Consider the following 25,648-nt stretch of genomic DNA (forward strand, 5'->3'; position numbering starts at 1 on the left):
CTTGCTTTTTCTTTTCTTTTTCTTTTTTCTTCTCTAAAGCTTTACCGTTTCTTTCTGCTGTCGATTTCAATGTATGGTGTCTTAAATGTCACTTAAACCTCACTCCCTTCCTCTTGATATTAACGTTTTAATTTTTTTTTTTTTAATATTTTCCTCAGTGGGACACAAACTTTATTACGTCGCCTAACACCTAACGAAGACTTGTTGGTCCTGACCGATCACTTGTCTGAAACATTAGCATGTTCAGTGTAGCGACTATGTAATATTTGTCTATATAAATAAAAAAAATATATTTTGTTCTTTTTTTTTTTATTGAGTACTCTTAATAACCTCGTTTTTAATTCACGAGTTTCCCTCCTGAATAACTTTAACTTAGTATATATGTGTGTGTGCGTGTGTGTGTATACATACATCTATATATATGTGTGTATGGGGGGGGGGGCAAAAATAGGAGACTTGTTGTCACATCTTAGAAGACATTTCGTAGCTAAATTATAAATTAATTGAAAACCAGAAAATACCAAGAAAAATTTTATTAAATGATAAAATCATTTTTATTTTTTTGTTTACTGTCTGAGACTTTTGGTATTGACACACCCTTATGAAAGAAGACTGTTGCTTTTAGTGTTTTGTTTTTTTTGCATTATAATTTTTTTCTTTATGTTAGATGTTAAAGTCCTTAGGCATTAGATCCCTTTTACTTGATTACTAAATTTAAAAAGTTATTCTTGCAAATTATCTAACAATTTAATAAACAAAAATATCATAAAAACTGAACTTAACTTGAAAATAATCTATAATATAAATCTCACCTGTCTGTTTAAATGTATGTATGAATGTATGTTTGTATGTCTTGCAAAAATTTTCAACAGAGGCAACGGATTTTCATGAGAAAGGTATAGTTTTGAAGCTCGACCCTTCAGATGACAAATATAAAAATAATTGGCCAAAAACATAAATTTCTTCACCCTCAACTGGACACATTTCTACAGGGAAGGAGGGTCGCTTTTTTCACCGATATTTTTGAAAGTCATCTCCTCTTTTCGATTGTCTAGCCTTAATTTAAACACGTCACTTTTTTTCACTTACTTTTCCTTGTATGGGTTCGAGCCTGCCTGCCTACTGCCACTTTTTTTTTTTTTGCTCAACATACACCGCCTAACACTCGGGCAATGCCGAGTATCCAGGCTTGTATGAAATAAAAATAGCTTTTTAAATTTAGTAATCAAGTAAAGAATGACATTTTTACTTGACTAAATAATTAAAAATGAGAAAAAAGCCTTTTGTTGTAATTTAATTATTTTCATTGTGTAATAATTTTCATCAGTTTGAAATAATTTTAAACTTCAGAAAAAAAATTGTTGCTGACCGATTTGGTCCAAAAAAAAAAAAAAAAAAAAAAAAAGTCCATTAATGTTTGCCCACTGCTATGAATTCAAAATAGGGGCATGTGAGCGAGAAAAAGCAAAAGTAGAATCAGGGAGACAACAGCTACATGAGAACCAAATATTTATTATCCACAGACATATGTTCAATCTTCACTAAAAATCATGAGTATTGCTTATATAACTGTACCACCGATGCAATGATTTGATCCCTGGACCAGCCTAATGCCAATTAGACATTCTTAACCTTTGGCCACTGAGACTGTCCTATTACACTGAGAACTGAACTTATACAAATGTTCTGGAATCAGTACAGATGACAACCTGGGAAAAGACCAGCTGATATCACAGACAGCATATGAGATAATCCGGGTCAAACACCTTACGTTGCATGTTCTTTGTTAAGCAGCCTACTTATAGATACATGCAACACTCAAGAGATCCTACACAAAACTCGAGAAATATTAAATTTGAAGCAACATACAGTAGAACCCCGGGATACAGCATTAATCCATTCTGGGATTGGGATCATGAGGTGAAATCGTCGTATGGCGGGGCCTCAGCAAAATTTTATAGTGTATATTAAAAAGTAGTAACAAAAAATACAGTACAGTATATAATTATACATATACATAATAAAATAACATTATAAATAACACCGTAAGGCGGGGCTAATACTGTAACCAGGTGCCGGAAAAACATTGTATTCCGCATCGTAACCTGATAAAACCGTATCCCGGCGCCACTGTATCCCGGGGTTCTACTTTACTACAGTTTCAAGGAACATCCGTTCATTAGAAATGTATTAATAAATCCTTAATCTATCTATATTATATAAAAGGAACTGTGTGTGTGTGTGAGTTCATTTCCTATAGACTCAAAAACGGCTGGGCTGATTTTTATGAAATTTCACACGAAGGTACTTTATGTGCCTGCCAGATTTTTTTTTTTTTAGATAGGTTTTGTATTAGAATGTCTTTGATAAGTATCAATAATCGAAATAATCCGATGAAAGAAGGAACAGGCGACTTTGACTAAAGTTAACACCCTTACACAGCCTAACATCACAAGTGCCTTTGAGAAGTTTTATTACAACATAAGCTGAAAGGCCTAACATATAAAATCAACAGTATTTTTTTTTATATGACAGGGGCACGTTCAAAATGAATGTTTCTGTTTAAAGCACAATTTCACAATGATACTTGACTTTTTCATTTGAAACTTAAATTCAAACCAGTATCACTCCAAAAGCGGCAATGCCAGGCATATCAAATCAATAGTAGATTCTTTGATATGACAGGGGCGCATCTGAAATGAATGTTTCTAATAGATATAAAGATAAAGATAGAGATAAAGCTTGGTGGGGATTGTCTGATAGATATAGATTTTGAAATAGGTCTTAGCCAATAAATTACGAACGCAAGGAGAGAGATATTATTGGAGCATTCACTAAAATAACAAATGATCTTTATTTTTTTTATTCCTCAGCCATGTCGATATTATTGGCCTTTTTGTTGTTGTTAGCCAGTCTCAGAGGAAATTCAAACAAGAATGAATTTATTTTCTTAAATTGCCAATGAAGTTTTTTTCATACAAAAAGCTCATTCGTCTTTTTCATAAAATTAAAGAAAATTGGTTTGAAAAAAAAAAAAAAAAAAAAAAAAAGAAAGAAAGCAATATATATTTGGTTGTCCAATTTTCTTGAAGTCTAATCGATATTTTTTTTTTTTTTTCATGGTGATTATAATTTATTTAAAACCTAGCAGGGCTAAACGGCATTGCCCGGGGTCATGTATAACTGAATAGCAGAGTTTTAAAAAGTGGGCAGCATTTTTATTTTGATCGCCCCCTCCCCCTCCCTCTCTTAAAAAAAAAAAGAGACCTGGAGAAAAAGGGAGAGAGAGAGAGAGAGAAGAGGGAGATACGAGAAGGAGACAAGAGAGAGGCAAGAAGGAGACACGAAAGAGATGAGAGGTAGACACGAGAGAGAGATGAGAGGTAGACACGAGAGAGAGATGAGAGGTAGACACGAGAGAGACAAGAGAGGTAGACACGAGAGAGACAAGAGAGAGAGAGAGATGAGAGGTAGTGGCAAGAGAGAGAGAGAGAGATAAAGAATAATGAGAAAATAAAGAGAAAAAAAGTAATAAAAGAGAAAAAGAAGAGATACTCGTCTATTTCAGATGAAGTACTCGACAAATTATGACAGTTCTGTTTTAAAAAGATTTTTTAACTTCTTTGCTAAGTTCAAAGTGTAACATCTGTTTAGTGAATAAAAATACGGTCGAGCAAAGTTTGGCTGTCCTGGAAATCTATCAATGATGCAACAGCTCACATTGATCCAAAGCAGTCAGAGCTGCCAGATGCCCCATATGAGATGGGCAACCTGGGCCCATCATGGAATAAGATAAATAAAATCTTTGCCGTAGAATGGCGGTATGAACAACGCGTCTGATGGATTTCATGAAGTTGAGGATCTGATTTCATTCATTAAGAATCATCTTAAAGTTAAAATTAGATGTAATAGAGATTATATTCCATAGAATTCAACAAGACAACTTGCGAGATTATACGTACAAAAGAAAGTGAAGGAGGGGAGACCTTCGAGGACTGAATAGAACTCTCCCCGAGTCTGACAGAAGCAACGCTACTGGTGGACTGATTTTCAAGTGCATAGTAGTATGTATAACGCATTAAAAAAAAAAAAAAAAAAAAAAAACGTAGCTATCGTTGTTTAAAAGATCCTGAGAGATTTTTTTTTTCAACATGGCTGCATCTTGTTTAAAAGTTTACTGGTGCAAATATTTTTATTTTCTCCAAGCTAATCTAGCTTTTCAGGGCAGGTAATCAAAAGAATCTTTTGCTTTGAATGATAAATTGTGTGTGTGTTTTTTTTTTCATGCTGTAAGATTAAACCAAGTAAAACAAATAACTTACCTTACTACCAACACAGATCAGTGGTAAACCCACCTAATCTATAATAGAAATCTCATCTGTCTGTTTAAATGTATGTATGTATGTATGTCTGCCTAAAACTTTCAACAGAGGCGACGGATTTTCACGGGATCCATATCGTTTTGAAGCTCGACCCTTCGGACAACAAATATCGAAAAATTGGCTAAAAACATTAATTCCTTCACCCTCAACTGGGCACTTTTCTACAAGGAGGGGTCAATTTTCTCGCCAATAATTTCGAAAGTCATCCCCTCTTTTCGATTGACTAGCCTTAATTTAAACCTTCACCAATTCCAGTTTGGCGATGAACGCAACAGCAAAGTCGTCAGGTTTTTTTTTTTTTTTTAATGTTTTTTCCTCCTTCGCGGTACAGGTTCAAGCCTGCTTGCCACTACATTTTTTTTTTTTTCTCAACACACACCTCCAAACACCAGGGCAAGCCGGCACCCAGGCTAGTAATAAAAAAAAAACTTTAACCTTATTACTAACCCTAAGTTCGAGTGACACCGTCCCTAACAATGCAAAAAAAATTCATAAAACCACACATCATTGCCTAAAAAAGTAGAACCCTTTCTCACACAAAAATGAAAAAAATTAATATCTGATAAAATAATGGTTAACTGCCTTAAAACGCTAGAATGTCTGAAAATGGAAGATTAATTTACATTAAATGTATATGTAATGCTGATCCCTTACTGCAAATTCTAAAATAATTTTTTTTTTTTTTTTTTTAATAAAGAAAGTATCGACGTGCTTTACTTTCATTCTTTGCTTTTAAATTTGTTAAATTCTGTTAAAGTTTGCTTTTTGCGTAAAAAGTGTTCAAAATTTATTTTTTTGTGGCAAAAAATTTTTTCAGGGGTGTAAAAAATTTTTTTTTTTAAATTAAAAATATGCTTGTTTCAAGAAATAAAGAAAAGAAATAAAAACATGGTCGTTAGCAAGAGAAAGACTGTAAGTGCAATGTGAGAGGGGGGGTGTAGAAGGCAAGAATTTATTTTTTGATAAAACAAGTCTTCTATCTTGTCTACCTGCACTGTGAATCGTCTGAAGTATGGCGTCAGACCAAATAAGACAAATTAAGCAGAGAGAAAGAGGAAGAAAAGAGAAAAAAATAAATAAAATAAAATCAAATGACAAAAAAATAACAAAGCTATAGTGTCTGAATATAACCGCAAGGACCTATAGCGTAATGGATAAAGTGTTTAGTTAAATTCAGTTGTAAATTACACACTACCAAAATTTCAAGGTTCAATACAAAAATTACTTAGAACTTCCACACAATCATAGTTGACAGAACGAGAACATACTACCCCCATGGATTAAACAAAGAGTATTGTTTGAAATTTTGTGCAGATTCTTGAGTCTGACAGAAAAATTCTCCAAATTCAACAAGATACACCTGAAGAAGGCTGGAGGTTACATCGCCGGAAACGTTGTGAAAATGATACTGATAATATGAGCAATAGTCCAAAGAATTTAAATAATCCAAAAGATTCAAGAGTTTGACAAGATACACCATAAGAAGGTTGGAGATTACATCGGCCGAAACATTTGGAAAATAACATTCAAATATGAGAACAGTTGTCCGAATAATACAAGTAGTCCGAATTATCAATCCTCACCTCAAAAATTCAGCAACTTTCACTTCTTTTTTTAAGCATAAATATTTTGTCGTTTAAAATAATTGCAGTCATTATTTTGAACCCAGTCAAGATCAACAAGCATCATCATTTTTGAAGAATGTTTAAAATCTGTACTTCATAAAGAGAAACGAAATCCGATAATTTCTTTTTCAACAAAATAAAGCTGTTCAAAAAATGTTTTTATTTTATTGCTGTAAATATTTTTTGTGTGTTTTTTTTTTTTTTTTTGTTTGCTTATTTCAAAAAAATACCATATTAACTTGTTTTCACACAAAGGCAAAATGTTTGTTTTCTTTATTGAGTTTATACATTGCAGAATAACATTATAATGGACGCGGCATTGTCTCAGAACATCCAAGCAGTCTCTTGGGGCTCATGGCTATTATATATCTAATGTTTCATATGAATCATAATTTATCAGGATCGAGATACCAAAGTTGCAAACGTTTAATCTTTAATTGATTAAGTTTAATGGATTGTGTTCCGATGAACTCCTGGCACTTTTGACCTCTCGACATACATACCCCTGACTAATCTGACAAGCAGCAAAATTCCACCCTATTATAATCCTTAGATGTTAAAAAGCTTTCTACTTTAAGTTTCTTCCCTCTACAAGGAGGGTCGTTTTTTTTGTAAGTCATCGTATCGGTTGGAATGACTACTAATTTCAACGTTCCGAACTTCCGGTCACGTCATGGAGTAGGGGTAAGACGTCAGGTTTTCTTTCACTTTCTTTTCCACCTTCACGGCACAGGTTCGAGCCTGCCGGCCTACTACCACTTTTTTTTTTTTTTTTTTTTTTTTTGTTCAACACACACCTCCAAACACCCGAGCAACGCCGGGCACCCAGTCTAGTTAGATGTATAAGACAAGTGATTGTTAAAACAGAGATTGCTAGATATTATTACTCCCAGATAGTTATGACATTTTGAGAACGGCACATGATCCCAAATAGTAGTCATTACGTTTCTAGTGGCAATATATCTTGTTCGAGGTGAGAAACGAGTAAATTAACCTTTAAATTTGTGGTAGACTTTCATGTCTTCAAAATTGTCTGCTCATTTTGTTTTTCGCTTACTATTGTGCGTGTGAAAATGGTTTGCAACATAAGTTTTGCTCACTTTCATCATGCTTCATCCATGCACTTTGATGGCTCAACCCACTATCATTTGCAGTTAACTATTCGCATAAGTGCAGCTATAAACCCTGTGTATCACTTTATTACAAGTCAATATTTTTAAAATTTTTAAATTGCTATAAAATGCAGAGAAGTGAAATTTGGTATAACACTGCAAGAGCATAACAAGGTGCCTTATTTCCCTGATTTTTTGTGGAATTTGAACAAATATTTCGAAAATTATGCTGATCTTTCTATTTTCTGGTAATTTTAAGTGTGTATCACTTTATTGCAGGTTTCCCAAAATGCACCGAAAAGGTCGATTGACAGCTAGTGAAAAGGAACGTGTTGTTGCAGGCCTTGCAGAAGGTTTATCTCTCATAGATCTCTAAGGAGCTTGGAAGAGATTGAAGAACATAGTCTTCATTCATTGAAAATCCAAACATGAACCAAGGAAAGACAAAAACACAAGAAAGTCAGTTTCTGCTTGTGATGTCAGAAAAATTTGCTGTCAACAGTGCTGCTATATTTGACAAGGCTGGAATACTTTCCTTGTCTAGAAAGACATGCTGCAATGTCTTAAATGAAATTGCAAGAAGTGTTAAGCCCATAGCAAGACCTATTTTAAAACAAACTCATAATGAAAAGCGTTTGGCTTGGGCTCAGAAATACATGAAAACCAGCTTTGAAAATGTTCTTTTCGCCAATGAGGCTAGAGCAACCCTTGACGGACCAGATGAGTGGGCCAAAGTTTGAAGTCCTCTTAGATTCCCTACCCCTCATCGATTCTGTCATCAACAGGGAGGTGGAAGTGTCATGTTTTGTGCTAGAATAATCTGCAATGAACTAATTGGATCATTTTGAGTGCCATAAGGTGTCAAACTGACAAGCCAGTTTTATATTTTATTTTGAAATGAGCATTTGTGACCATGGCTTGATGACCTTCCATTGGCATGTCACTTCAAATTGATTTTTATGCATGACAATGCGTCATTCCACTCAGCAAAGATTACAACGTACTATCTTAAGTCATTAGTGGAGAAAATTTGATGACATGGCCACCTTGTTCTCCAGATATAAACCCAATTGAGCAGCTCGGGTCAATAATGAAGATGAAAGTTTATGATGTTCAATTTTTGTCAAAAGATGAACTTTGGAAGAAGATTTTGGAAGTTTCCTATAGCATCACATCATATCAAATCTGCCGATTGACATCATCAGTTGACAAAAGGCGATTCAAAGTAATTTTGAGGCATAGGAGTTATGTTGAGAAATAAATATTTCCTTAAACAAAATAATGTGAAATTCGTTCTTGTTTTTTTGGTTAATATTGTGACTGGATATGTTCTTTATTCCATATAAATAGAAATATAAAGTTAGAATATTGTTTTATTATCGAAAATATACATTTTTAGACATTTGCAATGAAGTGATACACACTTAAAATTACCAGAAAATAGAAAAATTAGCATAACTTTTAAAATGTTTGTCCAAATTCTACAAAAATCAGGGAAATAAGGCACCTTGTTATGCTCTTCCAGTGTTATATCAAATTTCACTTCTGGAGAGAGGATGAGAGAAAAACAGAAAAAGATAAAAAAAATTTTAAAAAAATAAAAAAAAAAAAAACAGGAAAAGATAAGAGATGAAGAGAAAATAAGAGAACAAGAAATAAAATCCAGCTAAATAGTGATGAAAACATCAGGAGGAAAGCGTCTAACGATTTGGCAGATATCAGCACTTTCTTAAAATAAAAAAATTAAAAAAATGTAGATCTCTATGAAATAGCAGAAATCTCAAATCCATAAAAGCTGTAGTGATTTAAATGGAAATCCGCTTTTCTGGATAAAAAAAAAGAAAGTGAAAAATTCTGCTTTTTATAGATTTTTCTTTTTAAACACAATTTCACCATAAATCATAGAACTCACAACCATCGTAAGTTGAAAAATAAGCATTTGTTATTTGCTATTTGAAGAAGGAATGCAGAAAAAAAAAAATAATAATATAATAATAAAATCATAATAATAAAAAAACAAAATAATTCTGATAAATACCATCAGTCATCGAAAAACACCAGAGCAAAGATTGTCATCCTCTCGTGGTGGTGGTGGTGGTGCCCAGCAGGACACCCACAACACATAAAAACCAGTACGATAGTAAGAAACTGTTGTCATAGCAACAATAACAATATGTTTCAAGTCTTCATCTTTGATGAAATATACCTGCGCCCAGCATTGCCTAGTCGTAAAATATGCTTAAATATGATATTTTAATTCATGCAGATTTTGCATTTATTATTATAGAGTCAATTATTTCATATTATATTGTACCCAATATATAGTCATGATTTCAAATTTAAAAAAAAAAAATATATATATATATATGATTTGAGTGCCATCAGCTAGAATTTAAACCAAAACATAACAAAACATAGTTTCAGGATTGAAACTATGTCTCTCTACCGTGCTAGAAAATTACTTACGCCTGAAAGTATCTTGTACCTCTATAAGGCCACCATTCGCCCATGTATGGAGTACTGTTGTCACATTTGGGCTGGTGCATCTGCTGCTTGTCTCTCACTCCAGGGTCCAAAAGAGAGTCGCCAACCTGATAAGTCCTGAACTGTCACCTAGGCTTCAACCTCTGTCCCATCGAAAAAATGTTGCATCCCTCTGCCTGTTCTACAAATACTTTAATGGTGAATGCTCTGACGAACTACAAGTACTTGTACCTCCTCGACGTGACTACCCCCGACAAACCCAACAAGCAACTAACTCCCACCCCTTTACAGTAGAGATCCCTAGGTGTAAGAAAGCCTTTTACTATAGTTTCTTTCCCAGAACTACAAGTCTTTGGAACTCCTTTCCGGGATTCTCCTTTCCCAACTGTACTGATATGCAGAAGTTCAAGTGTAACGTGAACAAACATCTTGCTACTCAACTCCCTTCATAATGCACCTGTAAATTATGTCCCCGATAGTAGCCCCGTACTTCAAAGTGGCACTGTGCCTCGTTTGGGGTGAAAATTGATTAAAAAAAGAAAGAAAAAAAAACAAGTTAAGCAAAGACTGTAGTTTATTTGTACTCAAGATGGTTCGACTTTGGAAAGGAGCGTAAATTTTATTATATACTAGCGAGGGGTACCCGGCGTTGCCTGGGTGTTTGGGGGGGGGGGGTTAAAAAAAAAAAGTAAGTATGAGGATCGAACCCGAACCGTTCAGGCAAAGTTGTAAATTAAAGTGTGAAAAAAAAAAACGTGAGATGCTAACCATTGCCCCACCGCGAGATGCTAACAGAAACATGTTTGAATTTATTTAATTAGTTGGATTTAGCAGGTGCTCGTTTTAATGAGTTAATGAGATCAAGGTTGACTGCGGGATAGTATCCATTTACTGCTGAACGCTTTTTTTTCCCCCACCTCCAAGATGTTATAGGAAAAAGACTAACCCACATGCGGCGAGCGACAAATATTGAATATTTATCTTCCTGAAATCGAGCAAATTAAATAGACAGGCGAGCTTCGTTGTTAACTGTGAGATATTACGATTTCTATGTGATATAAAAAGTTTTAAGAAGTTGTGAACCGAGCAAGCGCTTCTCTGAAAGAAGCCTTTCGTGGACATCGAGGAAAAGCGAACATACATACACACATACATTTTCGCTTTTATATATATAGATTTACAAGCTTTCTGTGACAACAATGTTTTGATACACTAAATACGTTGCCTGGTCGTATGATATATTATTATATTGAACCTAATATATAGTAGTGAGAACAAAACTAAAATATATATATAACCTAGCCTGGGTGCCCGGCATTGCCCGGGTGTTTGGAGGTGTGTGTTGAGCAAATATTAAAAAAAAGTGATAGTAGGCAGGCAGGCTTGAATCCGTACGACGAAGGAGGAAAAGAATGTGAAAAAAAAGAGGATAGTGAATTCAAAGAGTTGGTAATAATGTGCACCGAAAACCATTTTTAGACGCCATCACTATTCTAGAAAATGAACCAAATTTGAAACCATATATCCCAATGGAATAATAATTGATTATTCAATAATTCATTCTTGTTGGCGTTTGCTTATTCTTCATCATCAATCATAAAATTATTCATTCATTTGAAAAAGGCTAGCGAATAGGGTCATTTTATACAAAGACGAAAGTGATATAAATGCAATAATATTTAATAAAGATTATCACCACAATAGATAAGAATGATCGGTGCTTGTACAGATTGGTGATCTTTTAAACCAACGCATTTCAGGTTAAAACATTACGTACTTACATGTCATGTCGAAATCAGTAAAAATTTTTAAAAATTCACGGAAAATGATCCAATACAAAAAATAATCACAAGTAAAAATAGAATTTATCGAATTATCGAGTTTTATCATATACTTTAATGTGGAAGAGTTGTGCGACCAATTCTGTATGACAAACTGACTCATCTCCCTTGATTTTAATTAAGGGTCCGCCATTTTTAAACACAAAAATGTTAGAATGCAATTTTAGTTATATATTAGAAAAAAATAAAATCACATAAAATGACCAAGTAATTTTATTTTTAAATAAGAAAATCAAAGTTAATATATGTCTAGAACATTTACTGAGTCAATTTTTCGTATTTTTTGGAAATTATACTAATTTCAACATGACACCTAAGTACATGATAATGTTTCAACCTGAAATGCGTTGACTTAAAAAAAAAATCACCAAACTACACAAGCAAGTCCACATCTGTTGAGTGCTGAATAGATCTTATCGGTTGCTTAACAAAGGTTAATTTGCGACCCAAACAAATCAATGTCGTTGAAGAAGGATAAAAATCGGTTTGTTATGTGGAAAAGGGGTTATTTCGCCACTTTCTTATTATTTTATTGTTTTGTTTTCAGTTTTGAAGAACTCCTTTAAGGGGGAGACAACTCGAGAAGACCCGACCTGAAAATGTCAAAGTTTCGTGTAACTTTTAGTTAAAAGAAAAAAAAAAAAGAAAAAAAACAAAACAATACAAAACAACTACATTAAAGTACACAATAACACATTAAATATCTGAACATTTATTGAATTAAAATAAAATCAAGGCAATTCTAAATGGATGAAAGTTAAGTTGTCATTATATTTTATATGTATGACTTTTTAAATTTATAGTTTTGAACAATTATTTTGGAAATATGTGTGACTTTTTTTTCTTTTCTTTTTTTTTTTGAGAAAATAAAATTTTTTCTTAATTTTAAAATAAAATTAAGAAAAATTAATTAATTTTTAAATAAAATTAAGAAAAACAATAAATGTTCCAATAATTAATGTTTTATTTTGTACTACTTTAGTGGTGTTTTGGGTTTTTTTTCTTTTTGTCTACTAAGAGTTTGATATTTTCAGATGAGGTCTTCTTGGATTGTCTCCTCCTCAATGGAGTTCTTTAAAAAAAAAAAAACAAAAAAAACCCATCAACTAATAGTTATTGACGATTCTAGCTAGAAAAATGATAGACAAACCTTTGATACAGTGACAAAAACTGATCATAGACCATCCCCTTTCCAACACTTTTGAATGGATTTGTGTCTAATTTGTTTTTGAGAATTGTAATTTTCATAAATAACTAAATTTTTCAAAGAAGATGTCTTGGATGACTGTTGATTTTCGCACAAGGACAATTTGGTCTAAATATACGAAATAAATAAAAATAAAGCAAATTTTCAATTAAATTTAAAATGCCAGATCAAACTAGCTTATTTCACAAAAAAAAAAAAAGAAAAGAAAAAAAGAATTTTAACTTTTAAGCATATACGAAGTTCGTTAATTTTTTTTATGGGAAGTATAAATCTATATTTTAAACATGTATTTACAAACTAGCAGGACCCGTGTACCAGCGATGCCCAGTGGAAATATGACTTAAAGCCAGAACAGCTACGGTTACTTGCCTCCTCCAAATACGAAATAATCTTTGATTGTGTAGTGCATTCTCCTATGTGAGTGACGTAAATTACTGACTATGAATAAACAGCTAAAAAATATTAACACAGAACACAGGTAGGAAAATTGAAAGGAATTTTTAAGCATTTAAACTTGCGAATCGAAATTTATAATTGAGAAAAAATTTTTTTATTCAATCACATGTCCCATAAGCATCCCATAAGAAATTGTGTTTAAGTTTTAGATAGAAGAAGATGAAAAAGACAAAGAAGAAGATGACCAATAGCATGCCTGGTAAACATCTCACAAAAGAGTCTGTGAAGTAAATATTCTGATAAGCTGTGTCATATGGATGTTTGATTGACGCCATCTTGTTATGTTTTTAACTGTTTGAAAAATACCAGAAACCGATATTCCCTTAATCTGAGAAACGCAAGCAGACAGCCGATGGGAGTAATCTGACTTTTTGAAGGGATTGTTCATTATTTCTCGAACTGACAACAAATAAACTAATATCAAATGTATCTATCGGTGAAGCCAATATGGACGGTGACATAGTGAAATTTGCAGGCAATGTGGAAAAATTCCTGGTTACGAATGGGAGAGTGGAAGGAGAAAATAATCAGGAGAGGAAGTTGTGCCACCTTCATAACTAAGACATAGTTTGGATTGTGACGCTCCTAGGAATTAATATAAGATTTTATCATAACAGATGCAGGCGACTGCAAACATATGCAAAACCTACATAAGATGGTGGCTAGTAGTCTGATCAAAATGATTTTATATGTGGACTCTGTCTTTTCCAAGCTATGATTCTTTTTTGTGATCATAGGGGAATAACTGTTCCTATTTAGAGGAGATATGAAAGAGAAATAAAAAATAAATTACAATTTAAGTTAAACATTTTTTATTGAAAGACAATACTGTTAAATTAAAAATTATTTTGTAGTAAATATTCCTTCATTTCGTCTGTTGGATTTCTATAACTCCCTGAAGTTCTCAAAGACACGTGCAAATTAGGCTCATTTATAGAATAGTGATGCAATTGAAAAAAGGAGTCAAGAAAACACTGGATTTTATTTTTATTGTTTCAAAACACAAATGAGTGCCAATACTTGACTTTGGTCAACAAGCTTTAATTCCAGCCATGGAAATTACTTCATAACTGCCAATTTAAAAGTTTCAAAACCACTTTTAATGTCGAAAGCTATGATGTAAACACCATTTCAAAACCACTTTTAATGTCGAAAGCTATGATGTAAACACCATTTCAAAACCACTTTTAATGTCAAAAGCTATGATGTAAACACCATTTCAAAACCACTTTTAATGTCAAAAGCTATGATGTAAACACCATTTCAAAACCACTTTTAATGTCGAAAGCTATTAAACACCATTTCAAAACCACTTCAAAAACACCATTTACGTTTAGATGTAAAAATAAAAAAAGATGATTATTTATCACGTTGGCTGTAAGAAATTGTAAACTAATGTTGAAACCTTTTGAATTTCTGTAAAAATGGGTGCAAGTCCAAAATTTAACCTAATTTAAAAATAAAAATCTTTAATATCTAATGTACTCCATATTGTTTTCACGAGTGATCATATTTGTTTTTGCACACGTGCACGGAATTTTTGCACATGCAAGCAAAAATTCAATGCATGCAAAAACAAACATGGCCAGCAGTGAAAACAATAGGGAATACATTGGATAATAAAGGTTTATATATAAAAACTACTTGTCGGCGACAATTTCACATGTGATATTTATTCAAAACAGAGCCAAATAGCCTAAAAATCAACTTTTTAAAGGTAAGTCTTTAGTTGGGACTCTAGCGCGCACTGTCCAAAAGAAAATACAGAAAAATCTTTATGATGTACGTACTTATCATGGACCGCAAATATCATATTCCAAAATTCATGTAAATTGATCAAGTAATTTTTTTAACTAAGAAAATCAAATTTTATGACAAAGCAGAACATTGTGTTTTGATTTGGCATGTTTAATGAATAAGTGAGAGACAACTTAATTCGAACTACCTAGATCAATGTCAGCCTTGTAATGGTTACAATCTATCTATATATCTATAAAAGTGAAAGTGTCTGTCTGTCTGTGTACATCTACCTACACAATAACTCTGTCAATTTTCAGTCTACAAACTCGAAATTTGATATACAGAGTACTGAGATTTGGGAAAATCTTTTTAATCAGTTTTCGGCCAGAAAATTGGCTGTTAAGGGGTCAAAGTTCAACGATTTGACTTTTGAGAACTCTACAAAACTCCTCCGCCAATTTTAGGTTTAAACACTTGAAATTTTAGATATAGGTTCCTTGGACATGGATCTAACTTAATAACTTGATTTGAGCCCAAAACAATAAATGTTAAGAGGTCATAATAGGGGTCAAAGTTAAAAAAAAATTTGACCGCTTCGGTCTCTACCAAATTACTCAGACAATTTCTGGTCTGAACATTTGAAATTTTACATAAAGGGTATTCAGAGATAGAGCAAACTTTTTAATCAGTTTGGGTCGAAAATTTGAATTACCAATATATAAATGTATGTATGTATATATGTATGTTTGCATGTTTGCCTAAAACTTTCAACAGAGGCAAAAGATTTTTACAAAATCAGTATTGTTTTGAAGTTCGACCTTTCAGACAACAAATATCGAACAATTGGCTAAAAACATTAATATCTTCACCTTCAACTGGGCACTTTTCTACTGGAGGGGGGGGGTCGCTCTTTTCGCCAATATTTTCGAAAGTCATCCTCTCCTTTCAATTGTCTAGCCTTAATTAAAACCTACGTCACTTCCTGTTTGGCGGTGGTCGTAACAGCAAAGACGTCAGGTTTTTTTCTGTTCTTTTCCTCCTTTGCGGTACGGGTTCTAGCCTGCCTTCCTACTACCACTTTTTTTTTTATTTTGCTCAACACACACCTCCAAACACCCGGGCAACGTCGGGCACCCATGCTAGTCTACTAATAAAAGCACTAAAAATTTTAAATGATTTTCAATACAAAAATAAAACTACTTGATCAATTTACGTAATTTTTGGAATATGACATTTTCATTCCATGACGGGTATGGGCATCATAAAGATTTTTCTGTATTTTTATTTTTATAATTAGGTTGAATTCTGGATAAGAAGATAAAAATGGTTAACTTGTTATTTCTAAATTAGAAAAAAGAAAAAGGTATTTTTCGATCACCATACTATTCCATTATTAAACCAACAATTATTCTTAAATAGAATTGAACGTTTAATTTTTGATAAATTGAATTCGTTTTGGTTCTACAAAATTTTTTAATTATTCCAGAAATTAACTTGAAAGAATGGCCACATTGGAACCTAAGAATTTCTTATTCGCCTGCAGTGGAAAGAGGAAACAGATTAGGTACTTCATTATTGTAGCGAAATCCGACAGCCGAAAATTTGAGTTTTGATTAAAAAAAAAAAAAAGCAATTATAACTACTTAGATTTTCCGTCAATTTCAACAATAAAACAATGTTATTTACCTAATTGTCATTTCACAATTAGTTAAATATTTTTGGAATATTACATAATACACGTATTTTCATTATTCAAAGGCAAAAATGATTTCGGCCATGTTTGTTTTTCACATGTGACATGTGACGTAAACACAAGGGAAATAACTCATAGTTTGTAATGTTAATAAAGAAGAATTTATTAAAATCGAAACCGGTAACAAATAACAAAATGAACATACCGTATAACTGATAGTTTGCATTTGTTTTTTCCTTTGGAATTTTTTATTAGCTAAAAAAATTTTTTTTTTAAATAAATATATATCTTGCTGATTCAGTGTATGCAAGTCTATTTCAAATCTCCGAAATTGGCCTAAGTTTTTGACAGTTTCCAAAAATGAATTATCTCCCCAACTAATTATAAGCAATCTTTAGTTTTTAATTTTCTAGTTTCTAATTTTAGCTTACATACTGTAAGCTAAAGTTGATCATTTCTTCATAAACTATTTTCTTTAATGATTAATTTTCTATTTCGTAATTTTGGGATATGCTCATTACTGTGACACGGCAATTCAGTAGATACCATAGGTTTCACTTAAAATGCAATATTTCAATTTTCGAATTCATTACAATAATGAAGAACACCACAGATGATATGTAGCTAGTTAGGTACCTTTAATCAACAGAATCTAGGCCATTTCTGAAATAGCCTTTTCACTGTTGGTTGTAGTATGATGCTGGTCCTGCGCAGTTCTAAGAGGTCCACCCTCCCAAGCTTTGAGAAATAGTTGCTTTATTGTTAATCGTCTGAGGTGCCCCTATATAGGGAAGGGTGGGGAGGGGCTTAAAGAATGGTTGTGTGATGGCCCTTCAAATTTAAACATACTTGTGTGTATAGGTTCAATTAGTGGGGGGGGGGGGAATGTGAATTTGAGATATCTATGCTAAAAGGGGTCATTCAGTTATAACATTTGACTATAATTTTCATGTGGTCAGAAAACGTACAACTTGCATTGCTCTCTTGTATATCACTGCCCCACTACATTGTCCCAACCCATGCCAATGATGAGGTTAAGAGATAAGGAAGGGGGGAAAAAAAAGATGCAAGGGAGAAAGGAAGAAAGAAAGAAAGGAAATAGGAAGAATGAAGAGGAGATGCCATAAATATTTTATTGGTGGTGATTTTTTTTAAGGCAGATTTTTCTTCCTACTCGTCCACTCCTCCCACCCCACTTCCATTTCTCATTGTAGCTTTTTTACTTATTTACTAATGAGGCTTTGAAAGTTATATAGCAATAATGATGATAATAAAATCTCAAAATGTGTATAATTAATTTATCTCCATGCTTAGATCTAATCATCTGCTTTAGTTGTGATAATGATAATTAAAAATAGAAGATAAGTTGTTGGCTATGATATTTACGATAATTGATAAAGATAATTTTTAATAATTAACAATAATATTGATTAGTGACCATAGTGGGAAGAAAGTGTTAACAGTAAGATTCAGAAAACATCACGTAAAGAAAAATGGATTTCAAAAAATAGATGAGATGTAAACGGCAAAAGATAAAATATAGAATAAGTCTAGATGACTGATGTGAAGGTATCCAAGTGTATATATATATATAATTATTTCCACAGCCAAACAACGTCGCAGCCCACAAAAGCCATGACAGTCAATGCACCAGAAGTCCAAGACTCGAGTTTCGCCCTCAGTTGGGCTCATCAGTCAGAAATATCCGCACCCGGGATTTGAAACCCAAGCCTCTTGCATGCGAGGCAAACACTCTGTGAACTGAGCAAACGCTCCGCACACAAAAAATCCTATTAACCAACACAGATCAAGCAAACCGTGGTGCAATCAGGCTGTGGAATGAACCTACTTTATCTCAACAAGAGACGTGGTCATCCAACCAGCTAATAACCCCAAGCCGATGTCTCACAAGTAGAAATTTTGAACCCAAAAAGACGACGCCATATATAATTATTTCTAACTAAACAACGTCGCAGCCCACAGCTGTCATGGCTCTTGTGGCCGTCATGGCTCTTGCGAGCCATTTTGTTATACAATTTTCAGAAAGTGACAGATTATATATAATTATTTCCACAGCCAAACAATGACACAGCCCACAAGAGTCACTTGTAAGATACTCTGGACCGTTCATAGGATGGACCAAAGAACTGAGTCAGCTCGATCAGAAGACCAGGAAACTCATGACCATACACAATGCACTACACCCGAAGGACGATGTTGACCGACTCTACATGGAAAGGAAAAATGGCGGGAGAGGACTGGTTTGTATAGAAGACTGTGTGAATGACACACAAAAAAAAAAGAACTAGACAAATACATAATGCAAAACTGAAAGAATGATGGCAGCAAAAGACACGGATAGAAAACAGAAAATGCAGACTCTGTAGACAAAGAGACGAAACAATAAACCATATAGTAAATGAATGTAACAAACTAGCCCAAAAGGAATACATGAATAAGAACGACCAAGTGGGAAAGGCAGTACACTGAGAATTGTGCAAACAACTGCATCTTGAATGCATGGACAAATGGTACAAGCATAAGCCAGCAACAGTAATTGAAAACGAGAATCACAAAATCCTATGGGACATGGACATACAAACGGATAGACCCATCCAAGCAAGAAGACCGGATGTCATAATAATTAACAAGAAAGAAAAGTCCTGCCAAATAGTAGACTTTGCTGTTCCAGCTGACTACAGGATCAAAGAAAAAGAGAAACAAAGCAAATACACAGAGCTAGCCAGAGAGCTGAAAGGGATATGGATGATGAAAAAAAATCAAGATAGTATCTATAACAGTAGGAGCACTAGGAACAATTCTGAAAAACTTTGAAAGAAGAATGGGAGAAATTGGAATCAAGGGAATGGCTGGAAAGATACAACGAATAGCAATAATGAAAACAGCTGAAATATTAAGAAAAACCCTTGAATGTGGAGAATAATATGCAGACGAGCTGCTTCAGAGACAAAACACGAAGTGTTACATGGAACCAAGACAAAACATGAAACGTTACATGGAACCAAGACAAAACACGAAACGTTACATGGAACCAAGACAAAACACGAAACGTTACATGGAACCAAGACAAAACACGAAACGTTACATGGAACCAAGACAAAACACGAAACGTTACATGGAACCAAGACAAAACACGAAACGTTACATGGAACCAAGACAAAACACGAAACGTTACATGGAACCAAGACAAAACACGAAACGTTACATGGAACCAAGACAAAACACGAAACGTTACATGGAACCAAGACAAAACACGAAACGTTACATGGAACCAAGACAAAACACGAAACGTTACATGGAACCAAGACAAAACACGAAACGTTACATGGAACCAAGACAAAACACGAAACGTTACATGGAACCAAGACAAAACACGAAACGTTACATGGAACCAAGACAAAACACGAAACGTTACATGGAACCAAGACAAAACACGAAACGTTACATGGAACCAAGACAAAACATGAAACGTTATATGGAACCAAGAACAATGAAGCTGCATATCTATAAGTTCAGTATCACCTCCCATTACCTAATCACCCCCCCCCCAATGATGTTAGATAGCCGAGAAGGGTCGTGGAGGATGGAAACATCAAGGAGAGAATGCTGACCAGACCTCCGATTGACAAGTGCCAAAAGAACTGGGACCTTGGGGAGGCTTATTGCCACTCAAATTCCAGTGGAGACCAATGGCTGCTGCTAGCGAGAAATCAATGGTCAACAGCTGTTGCAATAATGCAAATTCATTTGCAAATGTTATCATAAGAGGTGGAGAGTACTGGAAATCTGGGGAGACTTGTTGTCACTCAGCTTCCAGGGAACACCACAGGTTGTTCTCATGGAGAGATCCTTTATGATCTGTGTGAAAGATCCTTGTGAGCCAATAATAATAATAATTTGGTGCAAAAATAATGTCGTTTTTGACGTTCAATTATATATATAAACAACATTATTTTTACACCAACCTAATAATAATAATAATGTTCCTATTTACTTGGCTCCCCACGAGGACAGAGTTAGACCCAAGGTCGGTTTTTAATGTGGGGGAAAAATCGAGCTCTCCAAAAAAGAACATTCTGGATAGGAACAAAAATAAAAAATTTCTTAGACTGGAAATATTTCTCCTCCACTAACTGAGGACAGAAAAAGTGAAGTGCAGTATCAGAACAGATACTACACTTTATTGTTGTTGTTGTTGTTGTCGTGTCGGCATCGGCTGGCACTACACCTAATAGTCGAAGGGTCAAGGAGGATGGAAAGACCAAAGGGTGAAAGCACTTCAGACCTCCACTTATAGATGTGGTGGGGACTGAGACATTGGGAAGGCTTATTGCCACCTAAATTCCAGCGAAGAATAATGGTCATTGCCAGAGAAATCAATGGCAAGCGACTGTTGCAATAACGCAAATTTATTTGCAAAGGTTGTTGAAACAAAGTGAGGATTACTGGAAATCTGAGGAGACTTGTTGTCACCTAGATTCCAGGAAATACCACTGGTTTTTATCTGTGAGCAATCTCTGATGCTGGCCTGTGTGAGAACTCCTACTGAATGAAATACAGTGTAACCCGGATATAAGAGACTTCTTCTCTGGTCCCTCTTATATTTAGGTTACACTTCTATACGAGATTCTTATATCCGGGTTTCACTGTACATTAACAAAGGCTCTAATTTGAAACCAGGGAAAATTTCTCTTATATCTGTTTTTCTTAGATTTATATTCTCTTATATCCGGGTTACACTGTTGTTGTTGTTGTTGTTGTTGTTGTTGTTGTTGTAATAATAATAATAATAATAATAATTATGTTAATTAGTCTGTTACCTCTCTCTTCAAGATTTATAATGAATATTATTCATTATTCCAAGACAATTAGAAAAATGTCCTCATTTACTTGTCGGATCCCTCCCCACGAGGACACTTTTTTTTACATTGAGGGGTGGGGGCTGAATACCCCACCAAGAAAAGGAACCCTTTAGATTGGGATAAAACTAAATTGCCTCAGACTTGAAGGATCTCTCCTTACCAAGGACAGGACAAATGAGGTGTAGTATCAGAACAGATACTACACTTTGAAAAATTTATTTTAAAAAAATATACATTCCTCGAAACAAATTAGGCACAAGCCCATTCAAAAGTGTGCGGGTGGGGCTGTCTATGGTCATACTTGTCACTGTATCTAATATTTGTCTATCTGCCTAGTGCCTAGCTAGAATCTTCAATCACCATAATACCACATTCACTCCAGCTGTCGTCCTACTTAAGACCCACAAATCAATTTTTTTTTAAATAAATATATATATAAATACTACACTTTGATTATAGCGTGTCGTTTTGGTGAAGAAAGATAAATGTGATCAGATCACGGGACAAAACAAGCAATACCATCTACATTAATAATGTTGTTGCACTTACACTGCAAATAATGACACTTGGTGAAAATCAATCAATATTGAATGAGGGGGGGAGAGGTTGAAGAAGAATATTTATTAATTTTACTAATTTTCACCTAAAATAAACAAGTATCAGCCTCTAAATTATCTTTAAGTGAAAAAATAATAACTATTATATATTGTAGTAGAACCACGGGATACTTTGGCCCTAGGATACGTTGTTTGTTTGTTTGTTTGTTTTTCAGTATACGATGTTGAATACGATGTTTTTCCTCCTCCTGGTTACGGTATTCACCCATCCTCCTTACGGTGGTATTCATAATGTTATTTGATTATATACATGTGCATTTATATACTGTATTTTGTTACTAATTTTTAATGCCGTATCCCGGGGTTCTACTGTAATTATATGTATTAGTTTTGCAGCGTTTAGATTGATGTAACCTTCGGCTTTCTTCCGGTGTACTTTTATTTATTTATTTATTTTGCGTCTCCTAATCAAATTCGGGAACCTGCAAGGAACCTCGAGTTGAACCCTTTATTTAATAAACGTTCGACTAGAAGGTTTATAAATTCGAAATAATTACACCTGAAGAAGGTGGAAGGTTACCTTGGCCGAAACAATAACGAAGATGAGAATAGTAGCACGAAAATAAACAAAATACAAATTATCAAACCTCATCTAAAAATAAAAAATGAAACAAAATAATTATAATTAACCTAAAAATGAAACCAAACTAAAAAGGGAATTGTTAGTTCAAGTTTTAAATTAGTATCCGAATGAAAGAAAAATGAATTAATTAATTGATAATTTGTTTTGTTTTTAGATTTCAAATTAGAAACAAAACAAAAAAAAAACAGAAAGTAAATTAAAAATATAGAGAGATATGAAAAATATTTTATTTTGGTGGGGGGAAAACAAAAACAAGCTGTCACTAAAATTGTTTTTATTTAAATATGTTTTTGTTTCGATTTTCAAAAAATAGGCATGACATCACCGCAGTCTTTGATGGGTTTTATAAAAAGAAAGAAAAGCCTGAAATGAAATAGGTTCGTCACCCGCTGAGGTTGGAATAATGTGTACTATGTGTTATTTAAATACAATTTTATTGTTAAACTTTGTTTAACATTGTCACAACGAAATATAAAGCTTAAAAAATAAATCTACACAATTTGACAGGTGCGACGTGCGAATTTGACAGGAAAAATAAATCGAAAGTTTCGTTTGTTATTCAAGAATATTGATCAATCTTTAAAATAAATAAACGCCCTTTTCTTAAAAGTAAACAAAAATTCGCCATCCCACCTACACAAAAGTACACAAACGGAAAAAAGAAAAAATGCAACTAAACAGCAAAATTCACCCCCCCCCCTCCCGCAAAGCAGAGAAAAAAATCTTAACCAGAAACTGCCAAGTATACATGGTATTCTTTGGTTTAAGCTCACAATTTGAATAATGATTCTCGTCGAAAAGTGACATAATTTTATTTACTAGTTTGAACGCTTCTTAAATCATTTTTCGAAAGGCCATGATTTCCACGATTTTAAGAAAAACTACTTCAGCCTACGCAGGGAAATAATAATGATGTTTATTGTTGAAGCTTGTGTCAACCCGGACAAAAAAAAAAAAAAAAAAAAAAAAAAAAGATAGAAATGCACCAGGTAAATTTTAAGACGGCCTAAAAAGAATGTGTAAAAAAAAAATGTGTATGAGCGATGAAAATAGTTTTTTTTTTTTTTTTTTTTTTTTTTTATTATTATTATTATTATTAAATTGAGCAACTATTTCGAATTAAAATCTATTTAGTATTTTGTATGTAATCTAAGGAAAAACGCGTCCTAATCGAGATTTTTACAAACTGAAACGGCCGGGGGGGGGGGGGGTGCATTGCTCATGGGAACTTTTTTAATCGCTCAAGGAAATTATATATAATCGCCTACATTATTATCCCCCCCCCTCCCTTAAGAAACTGTTTAGGCTGTCGATCTCAATATTTATCCTTTGCCATCCACAAGAGTTAAAAGGTACCTGGTACAGTGTACCACTGTAGTACCACCAGTGGTACGGTGGTACGCTAGTGTACCAGTGGTACAGTGTACACAGCGTACTAGACACTATATAGTTATTTTCTAGAATAGTGACGCGATTCTTTAGTCGATAAGCAAATAAAAATATTTCTTTTTTTTTTTTTTTATAAAGGAGTCACCACTTATCAAGGGCCAGAGACTACTTGAGGATAAGGGCTAATGAGTGTACAGTAGTCAATGAGAAAATATCGTAGTGATCATTAGTAGTGGGAATTTGGTATATTTGATTACTTAAGGGGACGACTCATCATGAACTTGTTTACGTTGGACTTGAAGACGACCATATTGTAGTCAATTGGAAAGCAGGAAAACGCAACAGAGTTCCACAGGCGTGCAGTTCTAAGAAAGAAACTTTGTTCATGGAATCTACGTTTGGGTTTAGGCACATATAAAGAGTGGGGGAAAATTACTGATAGTTGTTTCAGTCAGCTAATCGAGTGTTTTTTGTGAAAGTCAGGTCAGGAGAGAACCATAGATTGGAGCTCAGACGAGCACTTGCCATGAAAATAACGATAAAGCAGGCTCGCAATGTCTCTTCTGTGGGAAAGGTGGTTGCAGGGAAGAGAAAAGAATGTCTATAAACGTTAATTCTAACCAAAAATGATTTTTCCAATTTTGACAATTTAAAGACTTCATACTCATTTTCAAATGACCCATGGTCAGTGGTCACGAAGAAATCCGTTGCTATTATATATATATGTATATATGATAGATAGATAGATAGATAGATAGATAGATAGATAGATAGATAATTATTCAGAAAATATTCTAAATTTTTCCCGAAAAATTATTTTTAGACAATTGCTTACCCATTTTGGATGGAATCTGAAATAGTTTCTGAATAATTATTATTACATTACATCATGCGCTCTACTACCATTATGCGCTATTGAGCTACTACATAAACTTTTGTTTGACTTAAAATATGGGTATAATTTAATGCCATAAGACAGTGCTCAATTATTTGTGCAAACGTACACACTATATATACTATTTTATTCAATTTAGGTAAACAAAATTACCGTTTGTCGCTTGTAATTGTGATTTAATTTACCCAAATTGATTAAAATAATATTCTGCTCTTTTTATTGAGCAAATTCGATGGTATTTACTTTCGGATATTTTGTACCTGGTGTGTGTGTGTGTGTGTGTGTGTGTGTGTGTGTGTGTGTGTGTGTGTGTGTGTGTGTGTGTGTGTGTGTGTGTGTGTGTGTGTGTGTGTGTGTTATATGTACATACACGTTTCAGTGGAATCTCAATTCAGAGATATCACTTCATCAAACCAAGAAGCATCGCTCTGTCCTCCATTTAACACACCGTAATAAACACAGGGGTTTCAGTTATCTATATCTAGGAAGCCAAACTGTCCTACTAGTGTGTGTGTCTGTCTGTCTCTCCCCAGAAACGATTTTTCTGCATTCAAATGTGATTCTGAAGCCTTTAAATTGATGGATACTAAATAATTCTAGCTATAAAATGAATGAAGTTTAAATGGTATTATCGTAATACTCCTCTCCATCCCCTGAAAATATTAAAAGCTAATTAAATAAACAGTATTTCTAGAAAATAACACGATATTTGAGGCATACGACACAATACACAGGACTTGA

At 33.8% G+C, this 25,648-nt stretch overlaps 1 protein-coding gene across 25 annotated transcripts in view; it reads right to left on the reverse strand.

Moving 5' to 3' along the window:
• Nucleotides 1-25,648, reverse strand: part of LOC145263096 (guanine nucleotide exchange factor DBS-like) — an 810,829-nt gene that overhangs the window by 694,058 nt on the left and 91,123 nt on the right. The window lies entirely within an intron of this gene.

The sequence above is a fragment of the Euprymna scolopes genome, chromosome 38 (genome assembly GCF_053919585.1).
Source record: "Euprymna scolopes isolate OS-2025 chromosome 38, ASM5391958v1, whole genome shotgun sequence".
In the NCBI taxonomy this organism is placed as follows: Eukaryota; Metazoa; Mollusca; class Cephalopoda; order Sepiida; family Sepiolidae; genus Euprymna; species Euprymna scolopes.